General features: G+C 39.4%; 1 pseudogene; it reads right to left on the reverse strand.

Moving 5' to 3' along the window:
- Positions 1-267: 267 nt before the first annotated feature.
- Positions 268-12,289, reverse strand: part of LOC137235695 (tigger transposable element-derived protein 4-like) — a 76,076-nt pseudogene continuing 64,054 nt past the window's right edge.

A 12,289-nucleotide genomic window follows, 5' to 3' on the forward strand; every position in this document is an offset into this window, starting at 1 on the left:
AAATTTTAGGAACAAACTTATGATATCATGAAAAATCTCTTATATTCTTTAAAGTATAAATGTTGGAATGGGAAAACGGTTTTTTTTTTACATACGTTAATATATTTTAACATATTTTATTATTTTTAAGGACACAAGGATACAATAATGAATACTCTACTCTACAGGTTTCCTCAATGTTCTTTTTGAACAGTCAGGATACAACTTTCGGCATTGGCTTACGACTTGCAAAATATATTGTTTCTGCTCCTCATCTTTGGTCAGTAATTAATTTCCCCCTTGTTCTGCAATATCGTTAACGACCTTTAGTGACTTCGCAATCTCCAATCCTTCCTTAAAGTTATTATTTTTCGACCAGCTACTGGGGTGTTCTTTGAGAAAATCTGGGTTGATTTGGAAACGCTGAAAAAAATACATAGTTTCATTGGTAATTAAATTAGATAGCCCTGCATTAATCGTTTTCGTCAACTGGTGTCCTAGAAATTTGGGATTTAAAATTCTTGAATTTTCTGACTCAGTTTCGGTCCGATTCAGCTTTTGTACGGTGTGAGTAAGGACTTTGTTCGCCAGTTTCGATTTTTCTTCGGCTCAAATTGTGGGATCAAAGAACACTTGTTCTGTCAATTAGGCATTGAAATACCACAAATGATTGGAGAATTTCAACGGAGCTCTCTCAGAGATATCCTTGTCAATCACCTGATAGTCCAACAAATATCGTAAGAGATCAAAGTCTTGCTTGGGAACCAAATATGCTATGGGAGCATTGAACCAAGCTTTGCAATACACTCTAACGAGAAAAACACCGACAGCTTCTACTGCACTGTTTTCTTTTTCACTCAGTTTGAATTTTCCACGGAATAATAATATCTTTAGACAGTAGATGGCCTTGGCCATCCACCGGGCATGACTAATGGCACCCGGGGCTCTAAATCTCATTTCATTTCCATCCAAAGTTCCCAGAAACTCCAGTACCAACTGAAGAAGCTCCTTGTAATCATCTCTAGGTTGAGATTCTGTGAGTTTAGTTTTGAAATCAACAGTTATGTTGGCAATTACTTCAGGAGGTATATGTTTCCTCACATTTTCGTTACTGATAAACGTGTCATATTGTTTCTTGTTGAGCTTCGACCATGCACTTTTGAATTTTTTGAATAAATCGGGTTCAGTCCGAGTAGATGAACCAAATTTACATTCGAAAACTCCTCTCAAGACGATCTCAAGAATATGCTGGCGACAGGCTAGGTAAAGCAGCTCTATACCCAAGATTTGTTCCAAAATTATACAAGCTCCTTTAAGCCTTCTTGTGTTTGATCAAGTAGTGTCGAAACACATGTCTTTGATAGTATGGGAGATACCCCATTCCTCGATACAATTATAAACAGCCAGGGCTTGTTCTTCGCCAGTGCTATTATCTGCTGTAGGAACTCCTAGTAGTCGTTCATGTTCACCATAAGAAATTAAAACCGCTGTTCGTTCAGTCTGCTCCGTCTTTAGAATGCTAGATAAAAGTTTTCCATCCCAGTGAACCAAAACAGCATCCTTCTCTGTCACATGAACTTGTTCCTTGATATTCTCAGTGTATTTTTCCCTAAATACTTTTCGTCTTTCTTGGATAACAGTTTTTGATACTTTGAAGGCGTCAGGATTCTCCCCAAGTGCCTTTATGTTAGCTATAAGAATTCGTGTGGCTTTTCTGTCAGATACCTTACACCGATCCAACAAAAGAGATAGCTTCATAGTTAAAATTTTTCTAGTCCCACGCCTAATCTTTTTGCTATGAGATGGCCCTGGAAGCTCCTCAACTTCCTTAGAGGTACATACGTCCATACTCGACACATCCATGTCATCCCCATCATACACATCGCATATGTTTTCCGCTCCATCACTGTCCTCGTCTTCTTCACTCTCACTATCTATACCTATGAAGGAAAAGGCAAAATAGAGTAAGTAAGGAAATTAGAGTAAGTTAGGAAAATAATGAGGTTGTTTTGTGATACTTCAATTAATACTGAATATTAGAAACCAACCTACTTAAACCTTTTTAAGAAAAATAAAAAAATTCAAGCCAAATAAAAAGAAAATCTTGCCTATGTTGAAACATTCCGATCAAATTTGTTTGTTCTTTTTCGCAAGTTACTTTTGTAGTTTTCTTTCTTCAGCTCGAGCTAACTTCAAATCAACTCCAAGCATAGAGCCTGGACGACCCTTATCCCTTTGTTTCAAAAGAAATTGCTTGTCTTCTTCTGATTTCATCATGGCTAAGGCGTCTTGATGAGCGATATCAAAGATATCATCTATCTTTAAGGCGAACTCTTTGATTTTGTTCCTTCCGATTGCTTTTCTGGTTCTTCTGTAAATTTCTCCACTCTGCGTAATGTTTCTCTAATTTAGTAATAGCATCTTTTTCATGTTTTATAGGAATTCGAGCTTTTCTCTTGAATAGTAATTTTTGCTCAATTCTTTAAGCTCAATTTCACACTACGCAAATGTAAAATAAAGTGGCCAGAATTTGGCGATTAGAGGGCAATTTAAAACCGGATATCTGGTGAGCCGAATAGCTTACAATGAACATTTTATCTTTGTTTCGTCTTTTTATGGCAGAAGTGGAAGCCATTATTTTAGGGCAAAAATGTGAATGATAAACCTTAAAAATAGAGGGGAAAAAAAGACATACACTAGTTTCAAAGCACAAAATCAAAAAAAAAAGAAAAAAACACAAATCACTCATATTTAATTGTTTTTATTGAAAATACCTGGACTTCTGCTATATTAACTACTCAAATTCTCATTTACAACTCAATAATTTAAAAAAATTGGTATTGCAGAAACTTCCATAAGTAATTTAACACGAAAAGACCGGCAATAGTTTTGATTTCTCCGAAGAGAAGCGTCACATTACTCGTACATGCAATTCACAAATGGCATTTGGCTTTGCCAATGCGCTAGCAGATGTCCGTTTTGTTCAAAGTAGGCGCTGCTTAAAGGCCCTCCTACAATGCACGATGCGCGCGACTGCGTGCGTCTGACAGATGAGTTAAATGCACACTGTCATACGGAATGGCCTACAATGGCCCGCACGTAAACGCAGTCGATCGAAAAGAAATTCGAATTTATATTCGAAACAGATTCGAAAGCAACCGAGTTGCGTTGCTTCTATTTTGACTGCGTTTGTTTGCGTGCAGCCAACTTCATGTTGTTTACAGTGCGATTAGTATACACAATAATAATAAAAAATATCAACCAAACACAAATATAAAAAATTTGCGTATATATATGCAAAAATTTTACAAAACATATGAACTGTCAAACGCACGGAAATGCTTACACTGTAGGTGCACTAGACTGGGTTGGTCCCCATACAAAAAAAAAGTAGCTAATATCCGCCCTAAATTTGAAGATTATGTTGAGAGGGTTTCGGAAATTTTTTTAAATTTTTTTGATCCTTCGAAATACAGCCAAAAAGGTTTTTTGTTGTAACTTGGTTATTTGACGTATCATTATTTTGGCCTTTGGGAAGCGTCACATTTCCGTTTAATGTCCTTTTAAGCTATGAAGTCCTTTTCACATGATTAGGTTAGCTGACCTAATCATGTGAACACTACTTCATAGCTTAAAAGGACATTAAACGGAAATGTGAAGCTTCTCAAAGCCAAAATAATGACATATCAATTTTAAAAATCGGACGTCAAATAACCAAGTTACAACGAAAAAACCTTTTTGAATGTATTTCGAAGGATCAAAAAAAATTTTTTAAATTTTTCCGAAACCCTCTCAACATAATCTTCAAATTTAAGCGCGGACATTAGCAACTTTTTTTTTGACCCAGTCTAAGGTGCACTCATCTTTTCGTGCGTACCTGCAGAGAAATGCAGACGTACGCAGACGCACGTATCGTGCATTGTAGGAGGGCCTTAAGCAAATTTTTAAATTCCAGCCTCCGGATTCTGGAAATCGCCATCGTTAAAACTGCATCGCCAAAAAGCTCTAAAGCAATATCACGTGCGCAGAATTCGGGCTAAACTCGAGATACCTTGAAGTTAATTACCATACAAGGGAATGCGAAGTGTTAGATAACCTAACGTGTAATTCCCTTAATAGATGTGCATTCCTAGAGGTATGTATAGAATATAAATTAGTGGGAACAACATGCCTTTATCTGGAGATATGAATCATGAGAAAATAATGAAGAGTTCCGGAGATACGGCACAAAAACGTCGCTCATCGGCAAAAAAATTAAGTTTTTTGAAACTTTAAGCGCCCAGCGGCACGTGTTAATATGGTCCAATCGTTCTTAAACTTTGGCTATCTTAAAATCTGCAAAGGCTGATCATTTTATGGGGTTCCCGTTGACAAAATTTCCCCTCCCTATCACTGCGGTCACTCTAATGTAGCATAGATCCTTCTAGCATTAGCCAAGAGGTCGGAGTTATTATACAACATAGGTTCCTGGTTCCTATATGGTTTTCAGTTATATTGTTGTTTTAGCGATAAGGACACTCCCAGAAAGTACTGGGGAGTGTTATCGATGTTGATGGTCCTTTGCCGGATGCAGACGCGGTACGTTCCAGTAGGAAGCACAATTAAGGTACTAACCCGACCATCTAGGGAACGATTTAGTATGACCACATGAAATATTCAAGGTGTTTTGCACACAGACTTCCATATATCAAAATGCTCAGGGTGAAAAAAGCAATTGATTTAGCCATGTACGTCCGTCCACCGGTTCGTCCGTCCGTTCGTCCGTCTGTCTGTGCACATAATAACTTGAGTAAATATTGAGATGTCTTATTTAAATTTGGTAAATGGGCGGTTAAAGACCACGCCCAATTTTATATATAAGGGATGTTTAAAAGGGTCGTAGACTAAAATAGAAAGCTATACCTTAGCGAAAAGTAGTTTTGTGTCAATGATATTTCACTTACCAAGATTTATTTTACAGGAAATTTGGGGACATTTCTTTGTGTTGAATGAGCGGTGCTACGCCCCTGTTCCGATCAAGCATTACACAACATTTCAAAAAAATATCCATCGCAATAAAATTCGAAAAAGTAAACTATCCGAAATGAGCTGTACAATATAAACTCACGCTGAGTATATAATTATCCGTTACGCCCGAACTTAGACACCCCTACTTGTTTCAGTATGGAGTAAGCAGAGCTTCACCGCGGTTGTTCAGGCCGTTGGAGCCTATAAAGAGAGAGCGTTTCAGCTTTAATGTTGGTGGCATTTCTATTTATAGTTATTTACCAGGTTTTACATTGAATTTTATTTGGAGTCCGAAATTGTAAAAGAAATTAGCCACCCTAATAATAATTTATTCTGTGTTTTTCTTTTTTCATATCAATTACAAAAAAATTTTATTAATTTAAGGCGCGATAACCTCCGAAGAGATCTAAGGCCGAGCTTCTCTTCATATCCACATACATATTAATACATGCATACCTCACTACCTTGACCTTGTTTCACTTGCTCCTCACTTTAATTTCCTGGTGCAACATAAAATATCACTTTTCAAATAGTTAGTTGCCACTGAGCGACCATTCGTTAGTGAGAAACTCACCTGCTTCTTCGTAACAGTTTTCCATAGAAAATTTTAAAGCTCACAACCTGCAGGGGAAGCAACCCTACATTCGCACATATGTAGAAAGTTTTTCAACACTTGCATTTCTAATGAAATTTCCAGCTTTTAAAAAGTTTTACGCCAATGAGAAATACAGAAAAAAGTAACAGTAGGTAGATATTATATTTCTGAAGGAAACGTTTTGGTGGCAACATAACGGTATCTAAGGGAAGCAAGACACATCAGTTTTGTACTTTCTCTTAAATTGTACGCCCCTTTTCAACAAGCAGGATGCAGATAAAAAAATTATAAATTAAATTGCATTATAACTATAATTCGTTAAGTGTTTTTCTCCTTCATAAAAAATTGTTTATTGCAAATTCTGCATTATTTCGTGATTGCATTTTTTACACAGCCATTCCAAATAAAACTGCAGGAATTGTGTTCCGCTTATAATTACGTATTTACAAATAAATGCGAAATAAATGTTCAAACGGTTGTCCAAAAAAAAATGCATTAATTGTAGCACAAATGAGTTGAAAGAGAGAACAGACAATCAACTAAATCGAGGAAAGCATTTTGCGCCAAAAAATAGGTAGCAGAAAAGCTTTTAATGCGAGAAGTATGTTTTACCAGCGATATTTGAGTGCGAATGAAGAAATGAAAAAAATTAACTACCCCAAAAATTCACCAGTTCAACTGAAGGCTTAATGACACGATGGCGAATAGTTATACTCGTTATCGATACTGCACTCATTTAGACTATCGCGCTTCAAGTTAAGGATACCTATTAGGTTAAGTTAAACTGGGTCCGTGAGAACCTCGAATAGACTGAACATGTCCGAAGTGTCAAAGAAAGTTAGCTCGACGAACAAACTAACAAGCCCAATCAAAAACCAGACCAATGTTATAAAATAATGTGTATTGGAACGATTTTCCGTCATCCCTTGTCAAATTTGGTTTCGAGAACGAAAATCGACACTGATGATGGCACAACCCCGAGACCGGTTTACCTCGAAATCAAATTTGACAAGGGATGACGAAAAATCGTTCCAATATACCTCATTTATCCACCCTGTCGGAAAATAAATTAAACAAAATAAGTCAGTTATAAAATAACTCCGTCCTCTTGGCAAATACTAGAAGCTTTCTAGGAAGGAATCGAGATTGATATAGACTTCCATATATCAAAATCATCAGTATCGAATAAAACATTTATTAAGCCATTTCCGTCCGTTATCACGATAACTTCAGCAATTATTGAGATATCTTCACCAAGTTCGGTATACGGGCTTATCTGGACCCAGTTTAGATTGTTATTGACATAATCAGGTTTTTGTATTTTCAAAAATGTTATATATTGAAAAATTGGGCGTGGTTGTCATCCGATTTAACTCATTTTAGTAAATTGATTTGTGGACTGATAATAAGACTCTTAATAAAAATTTGAAAAAGATTAGCAGCAACTTCCTCTAGCCACCTCAAGTTCGCGATTTTGTCGCATGCAATCAATTAAGCAGCCTTGTAACACGACGACGAATGAAAGGTTAGAAGCGGCTTACTCGGTTATTTTATTTTGAGCATAGTGGTAGTGAAAGTGTTTCAACAGCACCGTCGATTGATGACTAATGGTGGTTAGAGTGGTTGATTGTGTGTGTGTCTTTGCGGAGGGGCTCCAATCCCATCTTGTTTTTCTTTTTATTTTCGTTTTATTTTTATTTAGCTTCGGCTGCGAAAGTCAGACTAAGATTCTAAAGTGACACCACGGGGAGCAGTTAGCCCGCGGTGCTTGCTCCGTTTCCGCTCATTTGCGGTAGGCCCTTCGGCAGCATTGTGGTGGCTGTGGTTGTTATCCGAATGCGGTAAGTGTTGGTTAGCTCGAGTGTGTAGTTGCTTTGCAACCGGGTGCCATGATATGGAAGAGGTATTAGATAGACCTTCAGCCCCACGAAGGTGATGGTGTTTTCACTCATATCATTGATTGGGACCAAGGTGAGAGGGTCTTGGGCGCTGAATATGCGTGCTTGAATGCAGCGTGTGTATAGGCCAACACTGGCAGGTACTCACGTAAAACTGCGCACTTAATCATTTTCAGCATAAAGCTAATGAAGTCTCTGTCTGTTGTCATCTGTTCAAAGGCAATTCTAACCCAGCGCACAGTCAGGACTACCCCGCCAATTCTTTATTTGTCTCGGGAACAGCGGGAGTCCCAGTGTTACCACCCTCTGCCGTAGCACACACTCTTACATTCGTTGTTGGCACATAACCACTTCTCCCGCGCTATTTTTGACTTGCAGCTTTCGGGGTTGTTGCTTCCGATATAACTGCTACCTCGCAGTTGGGATCCTTCCGGCCCACAGCTTTAGACTCACTTATCTTGTCAATATGGCTAGCCTACCTCAGAACCCTGGGACTGGGTCCTTTCAGCATCTTGGAAGCAGAATTTCCATCTTAAGCCGAACATCGTCTCTTCACTCATCCGCCCTTAGCTTCTTCTTTCTCTTACCGGTTGCAGTACAGAGGGTTTCTGGCTGCAAGTCATCCAATAGTCACGGTCCATATAACACCATGGCTTAAGGAGGTTGTCTCCACTTCTTGGTCAACTGCATCCCGCCGATCTCCTATAACGCAGCATGGTGTAATCCCCGAACTGCCCAACCACATAGACGTACAGCTTTGAAGCCCGCTAAGTCCTCAAAGCATTGACAAGGTGTCTACTCTAGTGAAGGGGAATGTGATATTAACGAAAAAAAGCTCCATATGTACAATTTTTTTCTAGCCGAAGTAACGTATACAATAATAGCAGATACAAACTCTTTGGAAGCTAAGGGGATCCGGGGTAACTCTAATGAGGACCGTATCTCCCGCGATTGAGTAATCTACCAGTTGTGACCCCTATATTGCTCTGTGCCCGGGTGATTCTCCTCGTTGCTTCTTTGTTTGCATAGGTGGCCTAGCAATAACGGCTAGAGTTGAATAACAAGAACAACAATAAAAGAATAACAATTCGAACAGACAACATAACATTGATAGCTTCCCTCGCAAAGTTATGGAACGGGTAGAATTGGAGCTCCGACGGCCTTAGGCCTGCCTCGTAGAAGAACGAATAGGGTGGGGAAGCTAATACCCAAAGCGGTGTCTGTCTCTGGGTAGACGACTGAGACTCAGGACTATAGGTGTGGCAAAGGTTCGACGAATTCGGCTAAAACTTGGTGCCACTCTATCGGGAGAAGTAGTATTGATGACACCACTACAGCGGAGGGGTTCAAGCACAACAGCCGAGGGTGCACAGTATCTGAGAGCTCACGCAGAGAGGAGTACCATCAAGAGAAGAATGACTGTGGTATCAGGTATCAGGTCCCTCGCTTTTAATTGAATTAATCCTTTGGAGAGTTTTGGTGGAGAGCAACAATCGACGGATTGCACAGGGTGAGCTCCCTCTGTCCAAAACAGCTCATATATAACTATCTGCTACATATTCCTGATCTGAACAAGTACTGTCTCCCTAACCATCCGCCTGATAATTGGAGGGTCCACAGGATAAAGAAGCACATGGCCACCGTCGCTGCTGAGTTCCATTCAATACGCTCTATCAAAATGTAATAACGAAAGTACTTAAGCCATATCAGGAGAGATGACTAACCGCCCGCAGAGGAGGAGTTGAGGGAAAAGCTCTCATAGAAGTTTCACTTCAAGCTATTTCCTTTCGGAAAGCAGTGTGTAGTAAAGACACTTAAAAGTAAATGCAAAAACCTGATATAGTAGGACAACAAAAAATAAAAACAAAACCAGCACTAAATGGAAATTTTTTTACGATTCAAATGCAACAAATCTTTTCGCAGGCAACGTAAAAAGAAGAAAAAAATAGCAAAACTATTAACTGCTTAAGGTGTGCTACTCTGGCAAGCAAGAACAACAGCAAAACAATTTGTAGCACAACAAAAATTACAACTTTTTTAGTATCAAAAAGTTTTTGCAAGGAAATATTCATAATTTTTTTTAGAAATGGCAGTCAAATTAGAGAAAAGTTTTGTATGTAACTTGACAAACAGGGCAATTGGGAGCAAAATGTAACAATGGCATTCAAAACAATACACAACACAACAAGACTGTACGCTTAAAGCAGCATGACTTCAACTTATAACTTGTGGTCTGTTTGTAAGTCTTCTAACTCCAATTGAAGGCAACACAACAACTGTGGTAACAGTTGAAGTGCGTCTTGACGAAAAAAGTTTACAACAGGAATGAAAAATTGAACAATGTCGCGTTGTAAACGAACTTTGTATAGCCAGATGTTCGACGTGGTCTTGGCCGTGGTAAAAGGAACCTTTAGACAGGCAAGGCCAAAGTAAAAAGCATGCATCACCTGTTCCTCTAAAATGGGCAGAGAGCAGGGTTATATGTATTCCAAAGGTCACAAAAGGGTCCAGTCCAAGGACTTCAAACCCATTTCGTAGGCGTTTTGGGTGCCTCGGGGCTGTGAACTCCCTAATAGGCGTCCGAGCTTTGAAAGCTCATCGCAGCTTAACGAAGATGGCGCTACATTAAATGGCTCACAAGGACTAAGCATACCATGAAAATAGAGGGAGCCTTCCATAGTGTCAGTCTGGAAGAATTGAAAACCTATTATGAGCTAGATATGGTAAGCTCTGCGGTGCGAAATAATCAGCGCAAAGCTTTGAGTTTTGTCAAATAGAGACAAAGTTGTCTAAGCAGGGTCGCCCCTCAGTAGTGAGCCGCACAGGACGGCAAACTATTACCACTACTAGAAAAATTCCCTTTAATCAAAGGAATGGGGTTACGCAGATGATATTATAGGGTTACGCGGAACACTGGTATCGCGGTTGTATTCCGACGTGTTCAGTGGGATCGTACAAGGATCACGAAGGCAGCTGAGTGGATGGTAGACGGGATGTTAGTAACCTCTCAACGACATAACTGGTGATCTCCACGTCTAAGCCAAAAATTTCGAGCTTAATCTTACCTTTCCTCAATGGTCAATAGCTCACTACTGTCAAGCATACCAAATCTGTAACTGACTCAACTCGGACTTTTTCCTCTCACCTTCAAAGAGTTCATCCATAATACGATCCACACCTGCATAAGCTCTCTTATTCAACCACTCACAATACCCTATCCCTCTATTCCGCTACTAACCTGTGTGTTAATACAGCGAAGTATAAGAATACCGGAAATTACAAGACTCTCAATCGCAACCAAAACCCCCATATTACTAAGACAGCCAGCAGCTAAAAAGTAAAACGCTTTAGACCAGAACTTTTTCCAGCATCTAGTTCGAAGTAACGATGCTTATTTTTTACTTAACTAATTTCAGCTTTATCGCTTAAGATTTGATGAAGCTAAAGTTCTTAAAGAGTTGGCTATATTTTTTTGACATTGCTACTTAAAAAGTTTCGCCACAACTTGAAAGTTTTAGCTGTGAGTGGCATTTCAAGTGGCAGCTAGAATAGAATCTAATACAATAATAGAAATATCTGCTTGTTAATGTAAATAAGTTGTAGATGAACTCTGCACAGTAGTGAGCAACATTAGTCAGGTATTTTGTGTAATTAATTAGTTGGGAAATTTAAGTATAAAAAAAATAAAATCTTGAATTAAATTAGCTGCGTGTAACCAGTAAAGCCTGTTTCTACTTATTTACTTTTTCGTATTTGGTTTCAGGGTTAGTTGAACTACAAGAACGTAAATTAAAATCTTGGATAAAAATCCTTTGAAAGAATTGACATGAGCACAAGACTGGGTCGATTTATTAACCGATATCGCGCCATCGATTTTTCGATAGGATGTTGGTTCAGGGAAAAAGTTCCACTACACATAATCAAAAAAATAATTTTCGAGCCTGCATTTCGTAAAATTTTGGAAAACGGGCGTGACATCGCCCACGTTTAGGTTAGGTTAAGCTAGATTCAGGTGGCAGCCATCCGCGTCGGAGCGGCACACCTAGGCCTTAAAATGCCCATTGTGAAACCACATGGATTTGTTCCTACTCTCCTAATCAAACCACTTCGTTGAGTTTATGAAGCTAACTAAGCGTCGTGTATTGACCTCAGCTATATCAGACAGATCTTCGAGAAACATCTTGCCCATAAAATGTTGCCTTCTTCTACCGAGCGCTGGGCATTCACAGGGTAGATGCCTACAGTTGCAGGCTTTTCTTCGTTGCCGCATCTTCTACAATAATAATTAAATGGAGCGCCAATCCTTTCCGAATATGGTATAATTCAAACGTAACCGGTGAGAAGAACCACAACTAAGGAAAGATCCCTCATACGGAGTGTGAGCGGCTCACGCGACCTCTTCTCATTCCATTCACGCAATGTGAGTTTTACCGTGTGGCATCTAGCATGGTGCTTCCATCAGTAGAGCCTCCTTTATCTTGAGCTTGTAGGTGGAGAGCGGCATGCACAACCACTTCCGGGATAGCGAATGTGGAAGGGAGGTACCCTTTTTTGCAAGCTCGTCCGCCATCTTGTATGCCCCTAAGCTCCGGAACTCATACCAGATGCAGAGTAAACTGTTAAGCCAACACGTTAAGTGATCTGAGACAGCCTGCTACAGTTTCAGAATTAGTTGTGACAGAGTCAAGGGCTTTCAGCACTCCTTGGCTGTCTGAGAAAATATAAATGTGCTTCCGAGAGACTGACTTCTGCCTAAGGTAGTCCACTGCGTCTTGTGTGGCCATAAGTTCGGCCTGAAATACGCTACAGT

The sequence above is a fragment of the Eurosta solidaginis genome, unplaced genomic scaffold, assembly GCF_040869045.1.
Source record: "Eurosta solidaginis isolate ZX-2024a unplaced genomic scaffold, ASM4086904v1 ctg00000428.1, whole genome shotgun sequence".
In the NCBI taxonomy this organism is placed as follows: Eukaryota; Metazoa; Arthropoda; class Insecta; order Diptera; family Tephritidae; genus Eurosta; species Eurosta solidaginis.